This window comes from Oncorhynchus clarkii, chromosome 9 (genome assembly GCF_045791955.1).
Source record: "Oncorhynchus clarkii lewisi isolate Uvic-CL-2024 chromosome 9, UVic_Ocla_1.0, whole genome shotgun sequence".
Lineage (NCBI taxonomy): Eukaryota > Metazoa > Chordata > Actinopteri > Salmoniformes > Salmonidae > Oncorhynchus > Oncorhynchus clarkii.
Window position 1 is genome coordinate 55,395,265 of NC_092155.1, and position 21,994 is coordinate 55,417,258.

At 40.7% G+C, this 21,994-nt stretch overlaps 1 protein-coding gene across 1 annotated transcript in view; it reads left to right on the forward strand.

The window, feature by feature from the left end:
• The first annotated feature begins 2,727 nt into the window (after nucleotides 1–2,727).
• LOC139416593 (adherens junction-associated protein 1-like) overlaps nucleotides 2,728–21,994 on the forward strand; it is a 73,791-nt gene continuing 54,524 nt past the window's right edge. The window contains exon 1 of the mRNA XM_071165442.1: nucleotides 2,728–2,769. The gene's annotated coding sequence lies outside the window, so the exon portion shown is untranslated. The remainder of the gene's footprint in view (nucleotides 2,770–21,994) is intronic.

Below are 21,994 nucleotides of genomic sequence, written 5' to 3' on the forward strand. Positions count from 1 at the left end.
TTCTGAGGCACTGAAGAGCTACGCAGACAGGCTGCATTGCCAAAATCCCTCTCCCTTTAATTCTAGTCCTCGTTGCGGGGCGTTAATGACTTACACAACAGCTGTTTCACCAGGAGCGTTTGGGTTTATGATTCTTCTATGTGAACCATAACCACCCACAGTCAGACTGATGCACAGCAACCAGTGACTATCTCTGAGGTAAAACAACAGCGTTCTCCTCATTCTCCCACTCTCTCTCTCTCTGTCAAACACCTTCTCTTTCTGACATACACACACACTCAGACATACTCACACGAACACACACACAATGCAAACACACTGTGTGTGTGTAATACATGTATGTGTTAGAGAGGACTAGAGAGAAAGAGAGGGGAGAGAGAAATCAAAATAAATAAAATCCCAGAGATAAAGAGAGAGAAATAACGGCAGAAATGTGATGGAGTGATAGCCCAGTCACTCATAGGATTAAAGTTACGACTCAGAGCTCCAACAAGCAAGAAATAACCCACTGCTGGGTCAAACGATGTATGAACAATAATCTAGCAAGAAATAACCCACTGCTGGGTCAAAAGATGTATGAACAATAATCTAGCAAGAAATAATCCACTGCTGGGTCAAAAGATGTATGAACAATAATCTAGCAAGAAATAACCCACTGCTGGGTCAAAAGATGTATGAACAATAATCTAGCAAGAAATAACCCACTGCTGGGTCAAAAGATGTATGAACAATAATCTAGCAAGAAATAACCCACTGCTGGGTCAAAAGATGTATGAACAATAATCTAGCAAGAAATAACCCACTGCTGGGTCAAAAGATGTATGAACAATAATCTAGCAAGAAATAACCCACTGCTGGGTCAAAAGATGTATGAACAATAATCTAGCAAGAAATAACCCACTGCTGGGTCAAAAGATGTATGAACAATAATCCAGCAAGAAAGTAAAGCAACCCACTGATGGATCAAAATAAGATTTTGGGGGGTAATCCCAGTAACCCAACACATTGGGTTATTCACAGCGGTATTTATTTAAAATAACCCAGCATGATTTCTGTGCTATAACCCAAGTTGGGTTGCTTTTAACCCAGCATTTGTAGAGTGAGAGAGAGAGAACAGAGAGAAAGAGAGAGAGAGAGAGAGAGAAATGACAACCATCTGCTAGGGAGCCACTGGCGTTGACTCAGACAAATCCACCGTTCAGTGCATCTGTACCCGCTAACGTAATAATAAGGGTATTGTACCAAGTCTATTTTATACAATTAAAAGTGATGCTGGTGTCCTCATCTTGCAACTTTTCAATTACATCTGCAATACATTCGATGCACTGTTGATTAGAGAGAGGTTTGGTTTTCTGCCAATGATAGTCCACAGAGAGAGAGAGCAACTTCTAATGCACTGAACTTGGCTTTCTAGACAGCCATTGGTATTTGAAGTGCTCTCTCACTCTTGAAAATCTGCATGAATTTATATTCATGCCTGCAAATGTTCAGACTCATGATACAAGTATGACTCATAGCTTACCTTCAAACAATACAAATTGTTTGCTGTGTCCAAATCACATACATGTAGGCTATAGCAGGTGTGATTTCAACAGCTGACTGCACCTGTTTGACACATTCACCCCAAGGTGCAAAATAAGCGCACCACACTCATTCTCTCTGTGTCACGCAAGAGCTGAGCTTGTCATATGTAATGTTTTCACTTATCTGGCTGTGGTCATACTCAGTATGATGAGTCTAATGTGATGGGAGGTTACCTACCTCCAACATCTTGCAATACAGGTGTGCAGATAGCCGAGGGCAAGACCAGAGCAACGGGTTGAGTTTGCAGTGTGGGCTCTAATATCACATATTTTACTTTAAAATGACGTCAGAGGGGTGTCAGCCGAAGCAGGACTGGCAGATTGTCAGTCTGTGAAAGGCACGGAGAGGCAGGGAGATATAGCACCGGGTGATAACACTGCACTCTCTCTCTTCAAATGACAAGTGCTTATTTTCCCCTATACCGCGCGCAGCATCTCGCGCTCATAGACTCACTCTTCCAAAAGAACTCGTCTTCTCACTTGGTCTCCTGTTTCTTTTTTCTTTTTTAACCTATTACTTACATTAATTTGTTCAAAGATGTACGAAATGTGCAATTTTAGCCAAAGGTGACCTGTCTGCATGTCGAAATTCATCGGTGCATCTTTTCGGGGTTGACTGTTATAACCGTCCAAACTGGGTAGGCTATCTATCCCGATGTTTTGCGATGCTCTGCCTCTCAGCAATTTAGAAAAGTGCGTGGTCATTTTCAGCGCGGAATCCACAGATGCCTCCGACGAATCACCTTGCCTTTCCGGTGTAATTTTTCACAGCCCTTTGACTGTCCAGTGGAGTAAATTCGATGATTTATATAAAGACAAAGTTTGACCGTCACAAGTGGTCAGCGGGCACCTTTTGGTAATCGGACAGTGGACGGACCACCTGTCCACGGGCTCGGTGCGTCCTTATCAAATTGAAGGAAAGATAATTGCAAAGTCCAATATATTTGCATCGTCTCGCCTTTGGTGGTGTAATAGCAGGATTTACATCATATCTGGAGTAATTTTATGTGCGCAATATTGAAGGATATAGCCTTAGAATGTTTGCATTAATGACATTTGGAGTAAGGTACATCACTTGAGTGTATTAGACACTATAGACTTTTGTGGAAACCATCTAAATGTGAGGAAACCTGGAAAACTGACTTGTTGTTGAGAAAATTTGGATAAAACGGTCTATTGCACGCAGGTAAGAAGAATTTAGTCTCTACCTTATGTAATTAGCTTTATATAAGTTTCACTGTAAGTGGAACATGTCTCTGGGTGTTATTTAATCTACAAAATTTTATTGTTTCATATTTGCATACGCCCATATCGAACGCTCTCTCTTCATAATCTATGCCATTTCAAGTGTTATGAGCGTCTTCTGGAATTGAATATTAGCCTACTGTATCGATTGTAGGGTTCACAGGAAACATAAATATTGTGTCTATAGTGTGTTTATTGGCACAATGTTTTTTACATTGTGCATTCAATATGTTGAATGTGTGAGTTAATTTTGTGAGCTTCAACAGAAGACTGTTTCCAGCTTTATGATGAGAAATTGAGCAAAACTTTCACTTACCGTACGCTGGGGGTCGCCAAAGGTACATGCTGCTGCGCTACATGACTGCAAGCCCTTGTTGGCAAATAGGTTGACACACACCAGGGGCGTAATCACAGGTGGGACCAGGGCGGCGTAAGCACGGGTGGGCCCAAGCACACCTACTGGGAAGCCAGGACTACCCAATCAAATTGAGAAAAAATAAGCTCTTTACATGTCATTGATCCAAAAGGGGTGTTATTTGTCTTTTTACCTAAACATGCAAGCAGTGCACTGGGTTAGTCAGATTTGATTGAATATAACAGAACAGATGGGCTGGAATGTAAAAAATAACTAACTGAAAGCCACACCCGTAATAAGCCACAAATATGACCGCATTGAGGCATATGTCACTGTGCTTCTATGGCTATATGCACCAAAATGAGAGCTTGGGTTCGATCTGCAAAATATGATTCTGAGGTAATTGGCTTTAAATGTTCTGAACCCTTATTGGTTTGAATGGTGTCGGAAATGTTTATCTTGCAACATGAATTGGGGTATTTAGAGGACTATATAGTACTGTATCCCCCAATTTTCTTTTACACAAATGCAGATAGAACCTTATAGTCCAAAGCTCTCTCCATGCCACTGCCTATTTAATGTGTTAATTTAGCGAACTAAACACATTTGTATTTTATCTTTAATTAGCTTTATAAATGCTATATTTTCTCTCAGCCTCATGGCAAAATGTGTAGAATTGCAGGAAATTTGCCTTAAAACAGCAACATTTTTCATCAGTTTCATGGCACAAAGTGTAGAATAGCATGAGATTAGCTATACAATTGCTAAATGTTCTCTTTGCTCCAATGGCAAAATGTGGAAAATTGCCGAAAGTTATCAGCTGTTTTTGGCCAACCCAAATTTCTGCAGGCCTACCCACCCACCATGAATTTCTGGCTACGCCACTGACACACCCACACACACTTTCTCATTGCCTAACACAAGAAAAATATGTATGAATTACAAGCCATTAGTTGTACCAGAACTGTCAACCCTGTTTCAAAGAGACAATGCTATAATAACACTTGCAATGGGCGATTTTACTTGTATATGACCATTATGTGGCCATAGGCCTATAGTATATGCTTGGTCTTATGAATTGGCTAATATGTCTTTATGAGATAGCACCATTCATCACCACTAGATTCTTTGAAGTTTGTTCCTGTGGCTGGCCACATTAGAGCAGAGCTAATGTAAGCAAATCCATCTTGCCAAGTATGTTAATGTTTACTGTTAATGTTTACAACAGCGGTTACAAGAGCAGCGGAAAGTATCAAAAGCCAAGTGACATCCACCGTGGCACAGTGCCCCACCTTGTTACTCAGAGCACACAGCTGGTTAAATGCCTCTAACGAACTAGCTACTCCCTCTCCCAAACTCAACATCAACTGAACATCACTTCATTAAAGCCTCACAGCCAGTGATTCATACTGAATTCTGCAGTGTTCAGATAGAATGAGGCTGGTTGTTTAGTTGAGACAGGTCCCCCTCTGTGAGAGGCAGAAGAGGTGCGTTTTATTCATTTTTATTCAGAAGGATCTTTAATTAGAAAAATAATAGTATTGGAGTGAACCAGCCTTTCAGGTGATTCAATGAACACAGAGTGGGAGGGATCCTACTAATTAGAACACCATTTCATGCTGAATTGTGCCTCTAATCACTAAACATTTATTTATTTCCCACAAACAATGTTAATTAGGTATTAAGGATAATGTTGAGGGTTGACTTCACAGTTGAATGATAATACGTTTGAACAGAGCATTGCTTTTGAAGATGCAGAAATTAGAAGCCTTTAGAATGATTGGTCAAGTCAATGATATCACAGTTACTGTAGAGAGCTAGAGATCGAGTCCCACAACCCACAACAGTTCTCTGCCCCCGCTTTAAAATGCCATTCATTATCTTTATATAAAAACTGGTTTAATCAGGCTGAAATATAATTGAAACAATTCTGAGAATTTTGAGATGCAGCGTTCCATATTGAGATTCAGTGTTTTCAATCTGGTTATGTTCTGAAACATGATACTAGCCTTCCTAATTCTAACGTTGGATTGTATCACTATGCGTGTTACAGTGTTTGTATGTGTGTCTGTGTTTAGGAGAGTATATTGTGCATGAGGTGCAGTTGATTTGAACATCTGAAGGTGTAATAATACCACCATGTGTTGCTATATGTTAAATGCAACAGGAAACATAAATAGTGTAGTATCTACAGTAATCTGCTCATCTATGTTGTTTGTAGATTGGAAATGAGCCATTTTGGACCTTTTCAAACGTCAGCTTTACACAGTGACACTGATTAAATTAATATTTGTTTTGCTTTAAATAATAAAGAGGCACAGGATTTTATTGAATAGGACTTTCTGTGTTTACAAATGTAACAGCAAATTCCTACACCTTCTGCTGCAGAAGTTCCTCCATTGGGCTGGAAATATGGCTGGCTAGAAACGCCTGAGCGCTCAACACAGTATTGACTAACCAAGCACGAAAGCATTGCTCATTATGCTAATCTAATATGTTGCCTACACGGAGATGTTGTCTATACAGCAAGAATGTGGTAGGAAAGCATGTCACCTATTTGTGCCTTTTTATATGACCAAAGTTACTACTACTAAAGGTAAATGAAAATGATTTATCTACGGAATAGGCTATTAACTCTTTGTGAACAGTTTCAAATGATGTAGACATTGTTCCCTTGAATCCCATCACCCCCAGGGTTCTCTCCTGGTATCTAAAAGCATAGTATGTGGGAGTGCCCCAAGGTATTGATAGTTTTAAAAATGAAAAATAAAAACGCTGCACACTGCTCTTCATGCTCCCAGGTGATTTTATAGTCTTAAAAGTGGCCCTAAATGGTTTGTTCTATTTAAAGATACTCCTCCTTATATTTCTCCTCACTGTGATGGTATAGGATAATAGAGTAAGTATGTGTGCTTGGCTTGTCTTAACCAATAGGGATTCCTCCCACTCTCTTCCTTCTTGGCATCAATGGTGTTTAATATAAGGGCTTCCACATTAAATAATCTTAATATATACACTACACGACAAAGGTATGTGGACACCTGCTCATCGAACATCTCAATCCAAATCATGGGCATTAATATGGAGTTGGTCACCCCTTTGCTGCTATAATAGCCTCCACTCTTCTGGGAAGGCTTTCCACTAGATGTTTGAGCATTACTGTGGGGACTTTCTCCCATTCAGCCACAAGAACATTAGTGAGGTCGGGCACTGATGTTGGGTGATTAGACCTGGCTCGCAGTCGGCGTTCCAATTCATCCCAAAGGTGGTCGATGGGGTTGAGGTCAGGGCTCTGTGCAGGCCAGTCAAGTTCTTCCACACCGATCTTGACAAACCATTTCTGTATGTACCTTTCTTTGTGCATGGGGGCATTGTCATGCTGAAACAGAAAATGGCATTCCCCAAACTGTTAACACAAAGTTGAAAGCACAGAATTATCTAGAATGTCATTGTATGCTGTAGCGCTAAGATTTTTCTTCACTGGAACTAAGGGGCTTAGCCCGAACCATGAAAAATAGCCCCAGACCATTATTCCTCCCACACCAAACTTTACAGTTGGCACTATGTAGCGTTCTCCAGGCATCCGCCAAACCCAGATTCGTCCGTCGGACTCCCAGATGGTGAAGTGTGATTCATCACTCCGAAGAACGCGTTTCCCCTGCTCCAGAGTCCAATGGCGGCGAGCTTTACATCACTCCAGCCAACACTTGACATTGCACATTGTGATCTCAGACTTAGATCTTAGTTTGGAACTCAGTAGTGAGTGTTGCAACCGAGGACAGATGATTTTTACACGCTACGTGCTTCAGCACTCGGCAGTCTTGTTCTATAAGCTTGTGTAGTCTACCACTTCATGGCTGAGCTGTTGTTGCTCCTAGACGTTTCCACCTCACAATAACAGCACTTACAGTAAACAAGGGCACCTCTAACAGGGCAGAAATTTGACGAACTGACTTGTTGGAAAGGTGGCATCCTATGACGGTGCCAAGTTGAAAGTCAATGAGCTTTTCAGTAAGGCCATTCTACTGCCAATGTTTGTCTATGGAGATTGCATGGGGGTGTGCACGATTTTATTTACCTGTCAGCCACGGGTGTGGCCGAATCCACTAATTCGAAGGAGTGTCCACATACTTTTGTCTTTATAGTGTATATTTTTTGTCAATGTTTTGCCATCAAACTTGTGGCAGTTGTGAAAAAAATCTATAGTTGGAAGAGTTGCAAAGTTAATTAAAAATAATGTCCTTGTTGATGAGATGTTTTTTTCATTAATTTGGCTATTTTCTCTTTATTAGTATTAGTATTGTAGTATAATAGTTCCCTACAAATGCTGTTTTGAACACAGATATAATAAATTAATACTAGATATGAAGTTATTCAACTATAAATAACCTAAGTTACGATAGATTGCCATAGATTTTTTGTTAATTATCAAAATTACTGAAGATTCCGGTAACTTTAGTAAATTAACGGAATCTTTGCAAACCTAGTCACACATGTGACGTTCCCTACGGTGAGCCCTGGCAGTGGTCAGGTAGATCAGACAGCTACTGACGCTGGAGGGGAGGACTTGGCAGGGCTGCCCGGATCCTTTGGGAGGGGGTGAAGGGTTGGTTGTTTTTTTAGTGTGTCTTCAAACAAGATTATCAATGGATCCTACACATTGAAAATGTATGGCTATGATTTTGTCAACTTTCTATGAGCCAAGGGATGTAACTGGTTGTTTTAATGATGGATGGTTTCTATGGACCTGAATTTAAATATTTTTTCCTAACCATTTCCTGACATCTCTTATTTTTGAGTGTGCAAAATAGCCCAGTGCACATAGTTTTACATATATCATGGCTTATGCAATATATCAATATATGGTTCATAAGCAATCTTATTTTTCAATATGCCCTCAATGAAAATGATGAAACAACATATTATTAGGGTTAGGCCTCGTGATACACTGCAAAGAATGTAAATGTTATTACATTGAGATAATTCAGTTAAAATTACTTGTGAGTTGATCCCGCTCACCAAGAAAAGGCATTTTCTTGTTTTCATTAATTTAGCTTACCCAGAAATGCATCAAGATAATTTGTATTGTTTTAAGATATTCTGACTTGTTTCAAGCCTTTTTTAGGTTAAAGTAAGAACAATTATCTGCCAGTGCACTAAGACAATTTGTCTTGGTAAGATGTCTTATTAAGATCAAATAACTTGAAATGAGGTCATTTATCTTTTTGGGGGGTTAAAATAAGCAAAAGTATCTACCAGCGCACTAAGAAAATGTACCTTGGTAAGACATCAAGTCAATGCATTCTAATGGTAGGAGATAAATAGGTAAGATAAACATTTTTTTAAACTGCAGTCTAGACTAGCGTCATGTCCAGAGGGTGCACACCAAGCTGCCTTACGCTACAGAAACAGGAGATGGGCTTCTGGCCTATGGGGCGTTCTAGCTCAAACAAGGCAATTTACTTACTATGTGTGATTTTACCAAGTAGCCTACCTCCCTTTACTTGTGTGTCAACTACTGTAGTGCATTATGAAGTAAACCTCGATCTGATATTCAGATTCTTAATAGCCTTTATGGGGGTTATTAACTGGAGCCTCTGGAGCGTGATTAACCTAATTTGCTGTGAAAAAGGCTGTGTTGCATCTCTGAGCTTCCCTTCTGTGGAGGATTATGTGTGTGTGTGTGTGTGTGTGTGTGTGTGTGTGTGTGTGTGTGTATATGTGTGTGTATATGTGTGTGATTACTAACACCCTGCACTCAGCAGTCTGATAAACCCATGAGGAGGGGGGAGCAGAACTGGTCCATGTGACACACAGCAGTGACAGTAAATCAAATACAAATCAAATGTTATTTGTCACATGCTTTGTAAACAACAGGTGTAGACTAACAGTGAAATGCTTACTTTTCATCACACACTGACTGGCACCACCAGCTCGGACCACACTATTAACACCTGACATAACAGTATACATCTTAGTTTGACAAAAGGTGTGATGGGTCTGCACTCAAAAATACGTTTCAAAAAGCTTACTTCATTTAAAAAATGATTTCAATTATTTTCACTGCATCAGGGATAGCGTGCACAGACATTTAGGTTCTGCAGTCTTCTTCAGTGTGTAGGTACAAATCTTTTAAATTAAAAACAGCATTTGTAGGGAACACAGGTGAGCACGAAGGGAAATTGAGGGCATCAGGAGTGAACCATTCATGAATCAGTTGCCTTACAGTAGTTGTCTGCTCACTTGGATACATTATATCAATTCATGAGATAGCTTACCACAAAGGACATTAGACTCAGACGTTCATAAATATGTAGGGCTAACTCATAAACGATATGCAACATTTTATATGGACAGTGTTCTCGTCTAACAGTCTGAATTTGGCCAAAAGGAATGAGGTGAAATATAGTTATTTGTTTAATCCGTGTGGGGATACAGAATTACATTTATATACAGTTCTTTAGTTCTTTAGAAATTAGTCAGACCCCTTGACTTTTTTCACATTTTGTTACGTTACAGCATAAAATGTATACTTTTTTTCTCAGCAAATCTGCACACAATACCCCATAATGACAAAGTGAAAACTAGTTTTTAGAAGTGTTTGCAAATGTCAAATCAAATCAATTTGATGTTTTTTTAATGGACAAAAATGTGCTTTTCTTTCAAAAACAAGGACATTTCTAAGTGACCCAAACTTTTGAATGGTAGTGTAAATTAGCAAAAAAAATCTAAAAACCTGTTTTTGCTTTATGTGGTATTGTGTGTAGATTGACGAGGAAACATTTTAGAATAAGGCTGTAGCATAACAAAATGTGGAAAAAGTCAAGGGGTCTGAATACTTTCTGAATCCTTGGGCAGCAGGCAGCCTAGTGGTTAGAGCGATGGGCCAGTAACCAAAAGGTTGCTAAGATCAAATCCACAAGGTAAAAATCTGTCGTTCTGCACCTGAACAAGGAAGTTAACCCACTGTTCCTTGGCTGTCATTGTAAATAAGAATTTGTTCTTAACTGACTTGCCTAGTTAAATAAAATTTAAAAAAAATCCACACTACTTCTCTTTGGAGTAATTTGTTGTCGTAATCATCTCCTCTCGGCGGGGTGGATGAACTTTTTCAATCCTGACACATTGCAATTCATTAATATTATTATTTTGTTCTCTAAAGTGTCTCGCAGCTGGCGAGGTGATATCTTCATGTCGGAAAGTGGATTTATGTTCTCATAGGCACATTCAAGCCGCGGGATGTTTTTCCAAATAAATCTTATTGTAAGAACACTAACATAGAAATAAGTTATTTCGTAGTGCAAGTTATACATTGCTTTATCTCATAGGTTCTAGAGGTCTGAGGGCATACAAAGTTATAACATTTCCTTATTTTGTTTGCTACATGAGGTATATGATCTACATCCTTTTATGAATGCCTCTTTTCTCTCTCTGACCACATCTGATTTAACCAATATGTTTGATAGATTTCTTGATCATTTATAGGTGAATAAAGGTGGATTCTGGAAGGCAGAATTTATAGAGGAGTCAGATGATACTATATGCCAGTGTTTATTGGCAATAGACTTGATGCCATTACAACTTGCTCACCTGTGTTTCCTACAAATGCTGTTTTGAATTCAAAATATTTGTACCTACACATTGAAGAAGGCTGCAAAGCCAAAACGTCTATGTACACTAGCCCTGATGCAATAACAAATAATAAAAAACACAAAATTAGGAAATCTTTATTAAATATATTTTTGAGTACGGACCCATCACACCTTTGGTTTGTCTGAATCACGGGTGTTACGCACCAGCCAAGCTTCTGGGAGAGCGCAATGGTCCCCTTTTGAATACATCTCAGTTTGTCCAAGCTGCACAACCTGATCTTCTAAATTTGATTAGCGAGTTGTAGAATGGCCACAGTATGTGTTGGAGGTGACCTTGTACTGTAGAACAGCACTGTCTGTTAATGTCAGTCAGAATCAGTGGCGGTCAGTGCTGTTAATTTTTATTTATAAACGATATGAACAGAATGAATACAACCCTGATCACGCGTAAACACAACTAACTTTCATAGCAGCCACGGTGTATTCCTTCTTGCATCTATGCATCTCCTCCTCTCACCTGTGTGCAATGAACTCAAGCTTACAGACAATGTCAAATGTGATATAGCGAGCACCTGAGTGAGCTGGGTGTGCAATTACGCAGGTATTTTCCTGAAACAGACGACACAAACAACTGGAATCATTATCCCTCTAGTCCAGTTACCGATATCTGAACAAGAGTGCCTCATCAAAATTGCAACAAGCGGTTCTGTGAAAATGTAATTTAATTAGAAGCCACTGCCAAATCGGATAGGGCTGCGCTCAGAGTATCCTGCCATGGCAAGTCGTGCTGTTAAGACACTGATGCCCTTTGCAACCACATACCTATGTGAGAGTGGATTCTCGGCCCTCACCAGCATGAAAACTAAATACAGGCGTGTGGAAAATGATTTAAGACTGAGATTCTCTCCAATACAACCCAACATTGCAGAGTTATGTGCATCCTTTCAAGCACACCCTTCTCATTCACCTGTGGTGAGTTATTCACAATTTTTGATAAACAAATAAGGTTTTATTTGTAATATATTTATATTATTATTTGTGCCCTGGTCTTATAAGAGATCTTTGTCACTTCCCACGAGCCAGGTTGTGACAAAAACTCACATGTTTAATAAATGTTTTGTATAGTGTGTGCGTGGCAGGCTTACAATGATGGCAAAAAACAACATTTGAGAGTGCGCTGACCCTGGTGCTAGAGGGGGTATGCAGTTGGAGGTTGACTGTTTGAAGAGGTACTGGACTGTAAACAAGTTTGGGAACGACTGAATTAGAGAATGATAGCTGAAGAGATGGAGAAAACACCTGTCTCCGGATGACATATTCAAACTAAGGACAATTGTGGTATGGCATTCCTGACAGGGAGACAGGAAAGATAGTCCAGTGTTAGCTAGCTACATTTTCAGATATTGTCACGATCGTCGTAAGCATACTCGGACCAAAGTGCAGCGCGATATGGGTTCCACATGTTTATTCAATGAAACACACAAAAACAATAAAGAACAAACGAAACGTGACGTTCTGGAGTGCTCATAGGCAACACAAAAACAAGATCCCACAAAACACAGTAGGGAAATGGCTGCCTAAATATGAGCCCCAATCAGAGACAACGATAAACAGCTGCCTCTGATTGGGAACCATACCAGGCCAACATAGAAATAAACACATTAGATCACCCACCCTAGTCACACCCCGACTTAACCAAAATAGAGAATAAAAATGCTCTCTATGGTCAGGGCGTGACAGATATGTCAAGTTTCTAATTTGACAGTGGTTTCATTTCAAGCTAAAGTGTGCTAGGTAGCTAACGTTAGCTGGCTGGCTCCCTAGGTGACGTTATTATTTGTATCCCAGAGCTGTATTCATGCAGGGTAGCAACGACATGATGGTGTTGTGTTCATTGTTGTTTAACTAGCTAATATTACGTGACGTGTGTGATCTTAAACGTTTTTTACCTAGTTAGGTTCATTGTTTTACTAGCTAGCTAGCTACCTGTCTTAAGCTAAAGTGTACTGATAGCTAGCTAACATTAGGTGGCTGGCTCCCTAGCTGACGTTATTATTCATAACCCAGAGCCATTTGCATTTCTAGTTAGAGCCTAATATTAGCTAGCTAACATTGAACCTGGTTGGTTAGCTCTCAGCACTGTGGCATTGTTGGCACTGTGTTCATTGTTGTTTAGCTGGCTGGCTCATTAGCTAATGTGACGTGTGTACAACACCCGTTGAATATGGCCTGTGTCAGTAAACGTCTGCAAAAAAGCGTAATGAAATTGTTGCCAGCAGAGCTGGATAGGCTGTTTTCATGTTATCCATAGGTTAACAAATCCTCGACCAGAGCATCAAGTGTGCACTCCGAGAGCAAAACGAGATGGGTGGGGCTAATGCTTAAGAGGGTGTGATCAATGGTGAATGGGTGGAGCTCTTCACTAGATACCAAAACATTCAAAGGCCATATTCTCAAAGTTGATCAACTTTCAAAGCAGAATTACTTTCCCATTGTTCCACAAATGCAGTGTATGATATACCATTTTGTAGCTCTGTCTCTACTTATATTGAAAGTAAAAAATACACCATTTCAAATTTTGCTACATAAGAAAGAAATCCAGGTGGTAAGTCACAAATGTGCTTATCAAGTTACCTAATAAGTTGCATGGACTCACTCTGTGTGCAATAACAATGTTTAACATGATTGTTGAATGACTGAGTGAAAAGAAGGAAGCCTGTACAGAATAAAAAATATTCCAAAACATACATCCTGTTTGCAATAAGGCACTAAAGTAACTTTATGTCCTGAATACAAAGTGTTATGTTTAGGGAAAATCCAACGCAACACATTACTGAGTACCACTCTTCATATTTCCTAGCATGGTGGTGGTTGCATCATGTTTTGGGTATGCTTGTCATCGGCAAGGACTATGACATTTTTGGGGGATAAAAATAAACGGAATAGAGCTAAGCACAGGCAAAATCCTAGAGGAAAACCTGGTTCAGTCTTTCCAACAGACACTAGGAGACAAATGCACCTTTCTGCAGGACAGTAACCTAAAACACAAGGCCAAATATACAATGGAGTTTCTTACCAAGACGAAATTAAATGTTCCCGAGTGGCCTAGTCTTGACATTGAAAATCTATGTCAAGACTTGCTGTCTAACCAATTTGACAGAGCTTGAAATCTTTTTTAATAAAAATGTGCAAATAATGTACAATACAGGTGTGCAAAGCTCTTAGAGACTTACACAGAAAGACTCACAATTGTAATCTCTGCCAAATGTGCTTCTAACATGTATTTACTCAGGGGTTTGAATACTTAAGCAAATTAAATTTTTCTGTATTTCATTTTCACTTATGGGATATTGTGTGTAGATGGGTAAACATTGTTTTTATTTCATCCATTTTGAATTCAGGCTGTGGAATAAGTCAAGGGGTATGAATACTTTCTGAAGACACTGTACAGTATGTGCGGACCCATCACAAAAGAACTAGCCTGAAGACACTATTCAGACATATTCTTGTGTTATGGTCAAATATGCCTAATATCTGCATAAATTATACATGTTATGTACATGACAAAGTTCTACTAAAAAGGGTTTGAATCAAAATGAATCTTTCAGACTCAATACCATGCACGCATTTGGGATGTCAATTTCAAATATTCTCAATCCCATCCAAAATATAGCACCATTCCACACCATCCATGCAATTTAAACATTCTATTCCAACTGTAGAGAACAGCTTGATTGAGTGGTTTTAATGACCACTGCTGGAACCGAGCCTTGCCACAGTTGCAAGTGTGTGAGCACGTGTCGGAGGATATGTGCTATTATTTCACTGAAGCACATCCATCGCACTGAGCCGAGCCTGGGAGAGGGAGCGGTTGACCTCATACTTGATTCATGTAGTGAGCTTTTGTCGGATCAATAGAGCCTCTGCAAAGGATCAGATTTATCCGTCACGGCCCCTCCACTAACTAGCCTGCTCCAGGCATGGAGGTCACCTCTCAGTGGCCCGCTATTCCGAAAACACTTCATAAATGAACAACAGGGATTTTCTGGGAATAGTTTCCCTTTTTCCCATTCCATCCACTTAGACTGTTATAGAGATGGCTGGATGGGAGGCGAAAACCTTGACTATGAGGGCTGAGTTGAATCGAACATTGTCCTGTTAGTCCTATCAGGAAGCTTGCAGACTCTTTTTCAGCATGTGGGCCATGTACACAGTAGTGGAAGGCGTTGTGCTGAGGGATTAATTAGTTGAACGCTACAGCACTCTTGGCTGTTGCATCTTGGATCTTCCACACTTTTTGTTTTGCCAGGCGTAGATTCCCTCAGCTAGTGGTGACACAACATTGCTTCATCCACCCGTAGTAGCAGCTGCTGCCTGCTCGGCCTTACAGGCATGGTGTGTGTGTGTGATATGGTTGACTTTTTACAGCTTTTCATGTGAGCACCTTAAGCACGTTATTGAAACACTTGAAAGATTAAGTACAATATTTACCACCCAGAGGCCTGTACTGAGGCAATCCATAAAGCTGCAGAACCTTCGCTAGAGCTGGCTGTGGTAATTTACTCTGAAATAGTGGATTTCTGCTGAGAAACCATGAGGCTGTGCTAGTTCCCTCAATAACTGCTACATCTCAGTCTGCTTTTCAAAGCCATTCAACCACGCACTGACCAGAATCTGGAAACTGCACACTCCAAGTAATGTTCCAGTCTGTACAAATATAGAAAATAACACTGTTTGATTTATTATTTGAAAATGTCTGGAGATATGATTCTCTTGTGAAACACTAGGTCTAGGAGATACAGTGCCTTGCAAAAGTATTCGGCCCCCTTGAACTTTGCGACCTTTTGCCACATTTCAGGCTTCAAACATAAAGATATAAAACTGTATTTTTTTGTGAAGAATCAACAACAAGTGTGACACAATCATGAAGTGGAACGACATTTATTGGATATTTCAAACTTTTTTAACAAATCAAAAACTGAAAAATTGGGCGTGCAAAATTATTCAGCCCCTTTACTTTCAGTGCAGCAAACTCTCTCCAGAAGTTCAGTGAGGATCTCTGAATGATCCAATGTTGACCTAAATGACTAATGATGATAAATACAATCCACCTGTGTGTAATCAAGTCTCCGTATAAATGCACCTGCACTGTGATAGTCTCAGAGGTCCGTTAAAAGCGCAGAGAGCATCATGAAGAACAAGGAACACACCAGGCAGGTCCGAGATACTGTTGTGATAATAAATGTCGTTCCACTTCATGATTGTGTCCCACTTGTTGTTGATTCTTCACAAAAAAATACAGTTTTATATCTTTATGTTTGAAGCCTGAAATGTGGCAAAAGGTCACAAAGTTCAAGGGGGCCGAATACTTTCGCAAGGCACTGTACATGGAGGTACTTCATATTGTGGTGCACCTCCTTGTCCCTAAGGTAAAAGGTTGAAGGGGAGATATAATCATTATTAGGATCCCCATTAGCTGTTGCGAATGTAGCAGCTACTCTTCCTGGGGTCCACACAAAACATGAAACATGACCCAATACATAAAATTAATAGACAAGAACAGCTCAAGGACAGAACTACATAAAAAAATGTAAAGGGACACGTAGACTACATATCAATACATACACACAAACCGTCTAGGTCAAATAGGGGAGAGGTGTTGTGCCGCAAGGTGTTGCTTTATCTGTTTTTTGAAACCAGGTTTGCTGTTTATTTGAGCAATATGAGATGGAACGGAGTTCTATGCAATAATGGCTCTATATAATACTGTAGACTTTCTTGAATTTGTTCTAGATTTGGGGACTGTGAAAAGACCACTGGTGGCATGTCTGGTAGGGTAATTGTGTGTGTCAGAGCTATGTGTACGTTGACTATGCAAACAATTTGGGATTTTCAACACATTAATGTTTCTTATAAAAATAAGAAGTGAAGCAGTCAGTCTCTCCTCAACTCCTAGCCAAGAGAGAATGGCATGCATAGTATTTATATCAGCTCTGATATACAGTGTAGAGCAAGACGTTCCGCTCTGTTATGGGCCAGCTGCAGCTTAAATAGGTCTTTCAGACTCAGACACAAGAGGCATGTGGCAGGGTCTACAGTCAATCACGGACTACAGGAAGAAATCCAGCCCAGTCACGGACCAGGATGTCCTGCTCCCAGGCAGACTAAATAACTTTTTTGCCCGCTTTGAGGACAATACAGTGCCACTGACACGGCCTGCAACGAAAACTTTCGGTCTCTCCTTCACTGCAGCCGAGGTGAGTAAGACATTTAAACGTGTTAACCCTCACAAGGCTGCAGGCCCAGACGGCATCCCCAGCCGCGCCCTCAGAGCATGCGCAGACCAGCTGGCCGGTGTGTTTACGGACATATTCAATCAATCCCTATACCAGTCTGCTGTTCCCACATGCTTCAAGAGGGCCACCATTGTTCCTGTTCCCAAGAAAGCTAAGGTAACTGAGCTAAACGACTACCGCCCCGTAGCACTCACTTCCGTCATCATGAAGTGCTTTGAGAGACTAGTCAAGGACCATATCACCTCCACCCTACCCGACACCCTAGACCCACTCCAATTTGCTTACCGCCCAAATAGGTCCACAGACGATGCAATCTCAACCACACTGCACACTGCCCTAACCCATCTGGACAAGAGGAATACCTATGTGAGAATGCTGTTCATTGACTACAGCTCGGCATTCAACACCATAGTACCCTCCAAGCTCGTCATCAAGCTCGAGACCCTGGGTCTCGACCCCGCCCTGTGCAACTGGGTACTGGACTTCCTGACGGGCCGCCCCCAGGTGGTGAAGGTAGGCAACAACATCTCCTCCCCGCTGATCCTCAACACTGGGGCCCCACAAGGGTGCGTTCTGAGCCCTCTCCTGTACTCCCTGTTCACCCACGACTGCGTGGCCACGCACGCCTCCAACTCAATCATCAAGTTTGCGGACGACACAACAGTGGTAGGCTTGATTACCAACAACGACGAGACGGCCTACAGGGAGGAGGTGAGGGCCCTCGGAGTGTGGTGTCAGGAAAATAACCTCACACTCAACGTCAACAAAACTAAGGAGATGATTGTGGACTTCAGGAAACAGCAGAGGGAACACCCCCCTATCCACATCGATGGAACAGTAGTGGAGAGGGTAGCAAGTTTTAAGTTCCTCGGCATACACATCACAGACAAACTGAATTGGTCCACTCACACAGACAGCATTGTGAAGAAGGCGCAGCAGCGCCTCTTCAACCTCAGGAGGCTGAAGAAATTCGGCTTGTCACCAAAAGCACTCACAAACTTCTACAGATGCACAATCGAGAGCATCCTGGCGGGCTGTATCACCGCCTGGTACGGCAACTGCTCCGCCCTCAACCGTAAGGCTCTCCAGAGGGTTGTGAGGTCTGCACAACGCATCACCGGGGGCAAACTACCTGCCCTCCAGGACACCTACACCACCCGATGTCACAGGAAGGCCATAAAGATCATCAAGGACATCAACCACCCGAGCCACTGCCTGTTCACCCCGCTATCATCCAGAAGGCGAGGTCAGTACAGGTGCATCAAAGCTGGGACCGAGAGACTGAAAAACAGCTTCTATCTCAAGGCTATCAGACTGTTAAACAGCCACCACTAACATTGAGTGGCTCCTGCCAACACACTGACACTGACTCAACTCCAGCCACTTTAATAATGGGAATTGATGGGAAATGATGTAAATATATCACTAGCCACTTTAAACAATGCTACCTTATATAATGTTACTTACCCTACATTATTCATCTCATATGCATACGTATATACTGTACTCTATATCATCGACTGTATCCTTATGTAATACATGTATCACTAGCCACTTTAACTATGCCACTTTGTTTACATACTCATCTCATATGTATATACTGTACTCGATACCATCTACTGTATCTGCCTATGCTGCTCTGTACCATCACTCATTCATATATCCTTATGTACATATTCTTTATCCCCTCACACTGTGTACAAGACAGTAGTTTTGGAATTGTTAGTTAGATTACTTGTTGGTTATTACTGCATTGTCGGAACTAGAAGCACAAGCATTTCGCTACACTCGCATTAACATCTGCTAACCATGTGTATGTGACAAATAAAATTTGATTTGATTTGATTTTGATTTGATTTCCTTGCAGCACTCGACATCACGACTGGACAATAATCAAGATAAGACAAAACTACAGCCTGCAGAACGTTTTGGATTGTGTCAAAAAAGTAGAGCATTTACCAAGAGAGAAACATGAAGTTAATGCTTATATTACTGTCCTCTTAAACATTTCCTACTCTGGAAAAGCTAGAAAATACTGTATGGATACTTGGATGAGATAGTCCTTGTAAACCAGGAGTGTAGTATGTGTATCCTCTGTGCCTCCTATCTCCTGGCAGGTGGCGTTTCCACAGAGCTACAGTATGTGTGAGGACATGCTGGGCTGTGTTTGTCCTATCGCTTAATCTAAGAGCTTAAGCACACAGGCCTCTCCCACCCCAACAAAGGCAACCTCGCAAATTCAACAGGCTCCAAATGGAGGCTCAATGGGCTCTCAGACTTTTAAACTTTCCTAAGACTTGTGACTTTAAACTGACTTACCGAAACCACACAGGCAACTAACAATATTCACAAAATGGGATCTCTTGAGCAAGCACAAGCCACCAGACCTTACAGTTGTACGAAAGCATTACTACCTTTTGCAGACTTAAATTGACAATATCACCAGTATGCTCAATATAGTCTCCATAAATATAGGGTTTAGGTTTTGCATATAAACTCTTAAATGTCAAAATAGAAGCTTAGGGAATATAATCAAATCCCCCAAAAAATTGTCACATACACATGGTTAGCAGATGTTAATGCGAGTGTAACGAAATGCTTGTGCTTCTAGTTCTGACAGTGCAGTAATAACCAACGAGTAATCTAACCTAACAATTTCACAACAACTACTTTATACACAAGTGTAAAGGAATGAAGAATATGTTTTTAAAAATATATGAATGAGTGATGGTACAGAACGGCATAGGCAAGATGCAGTAGATGGTATCGAGTACAGTATACACGTATGAGATGAGTAATGTAGGGTATGTAAACATAGAAAAGTGGCATTGTTTAAAGTGGCTAGTGATACATGTATTATGGCAAGATGCAGTAGATGGTATCGAGTACAGTATATACATATGAGATGAGTAATGTAGGGTATGTAAACATTATATGAAGTGGCATTGTTTAAAGTGGCTAGTGATACATTTTTCATCAATTTTAATTTATATCAATTTATATTATTAAAGTGGCTGGAGTTGAGTCAGTGTGTTGGCAGCAGCCACTCAATGTTAGTGGTGGCTGTTTAACAGTCTGATGGCCTTGAGATAGAAGCTGTTTTTCAGTCTCTCGGTCCCTGCTTTGATGCACCTGTACTGACCTCGCCTTCCAGATGATAGCTGGGTGAACAGGCAGTGGCTCGGGTGGTGTTGTCCTTGATCATCTTTATGGCCTTCCTGTGACATCTGGTGGTGTAGGTGTCCTGGAGGTGCCAATTATCAAATTAAATCAATTCTATCCCCACTTCCAAAAATCATGTCAACAATTAGCCTATGTGGGCTGATTATCCCAACCATTTAGTCACTGTTATCCAAAGCCTGCCAGAGTATGATGCTTATCTCTTCTCCAGACTGTCCCTAGTCACCCACCTTTCCCCCTGTATGCCCCCTCCACAACACTGATACTCTTTAGGAGGCCAAGACTTAGCCCTTTCTATCTTCAATTAACTTAATGAAACGACAGAGCATATTAAGACCTTTATTGGAAAAAGGGAAAAAACATGGTCAATAAAGGATTAAAAGAACTATAGACAAAATTGCCAATGGCCCTAGTTTGAAGCACTGCCACAATGTGACATTTACTCAGGGGATTATGTGAGATAAGTAATGCATTGATGTCTCAAAAGAACACTTCATATTTTCCAGGCTTTGATAATAAGGAAGCAGATTCAGTGCCAACGGTAGTTTTGGATAGAATGCAAGCTACAGTAATATGGAATGAGGCACTTTATATCTTGTATTTCCTAATTCTGTATCCTGAGACTACCGGCACCGCATTTACTTATTGTCTGTGACTGTGCATGTCTTAAAGTGAGATAGAATAGGCCTAGCTTTTTTTCCATGATGACTTGACTGTATGAAAGAATAACGAACTTGAAAATAGATTACACTTTTTCTCTTCTACTCATGTCAGATATTTGGTTTTTCCCAAAGTCTGGAGGACTGCCGGGCTGGAGCTGGATACGTAAAATTAAAATGTAATAATGGAAGCAGCCATGTATCCTCATCATTCATACATTTCTAATGCGGCTGCATTCATCCGTCCCTCCGAATCCCTCTCAGTATTTTGTATACATTCGGACGTATTCAATTTACCTTATCGTTAGTAATTCATTGAGTTTATTGGACTGGAAAGCAGGGCTGCCATATTTTTCAGTTGAATAAGACAATTTTCGGTGAAGTCCGGCCTACTACATACCTCCAGCAAATGATAGCTGGTGTTTTCCCGACATCACGGATTGATTAGCTCAATTGTACGTTAGAGATGAACATAATTTCAGACGTTAGCTCTTGAGAGACACTTGCATTACAGTGCATTAAGCTTAATTCAGAGAAAGAGGATGCCATTGTCAATGAACGTTCTCCCCTTTCTCTGCAGTGGACTAAGTGTTAGTCTCACTCAAACTATCTGTAGAATAACAATTGGTCAGTGATTCATCCATCTGCAGAATCAGAATTTCCCTTGATAGCTATGTTAACCATTCCTGACTAGGGTGATTGAGAATAAAGTCATTAAGAGAGATCAGTGTTGTAAATCTTCATAAGTACATCTCTAATAATTCCAGCCCAACCATTTAAAAGTGCCAGTCAGTACTGTAATATATCTCTCCTTTTCCTAATGATATCTGAATTGTAATGTGAGACTGGTGATGGAGGTATTGGGAAAGAATGCTGTGGAGATTGTATCTCCTCTGTTGACGTGAGTGCTTCACCTAATTGGCAAGGAAGGACCACATCATCTGCCCCCCTATTTCAACCCTCAAACCTACCTAGCCATAAAAGTGCTTTTTGAGCAAGCAAACCCGCCAGCCCTTCAAAAAAAGAATAAACTGTATGAAACCACAGGCTTCTTGAGGCCTTATTTGTTTTAATATCTTGGCTG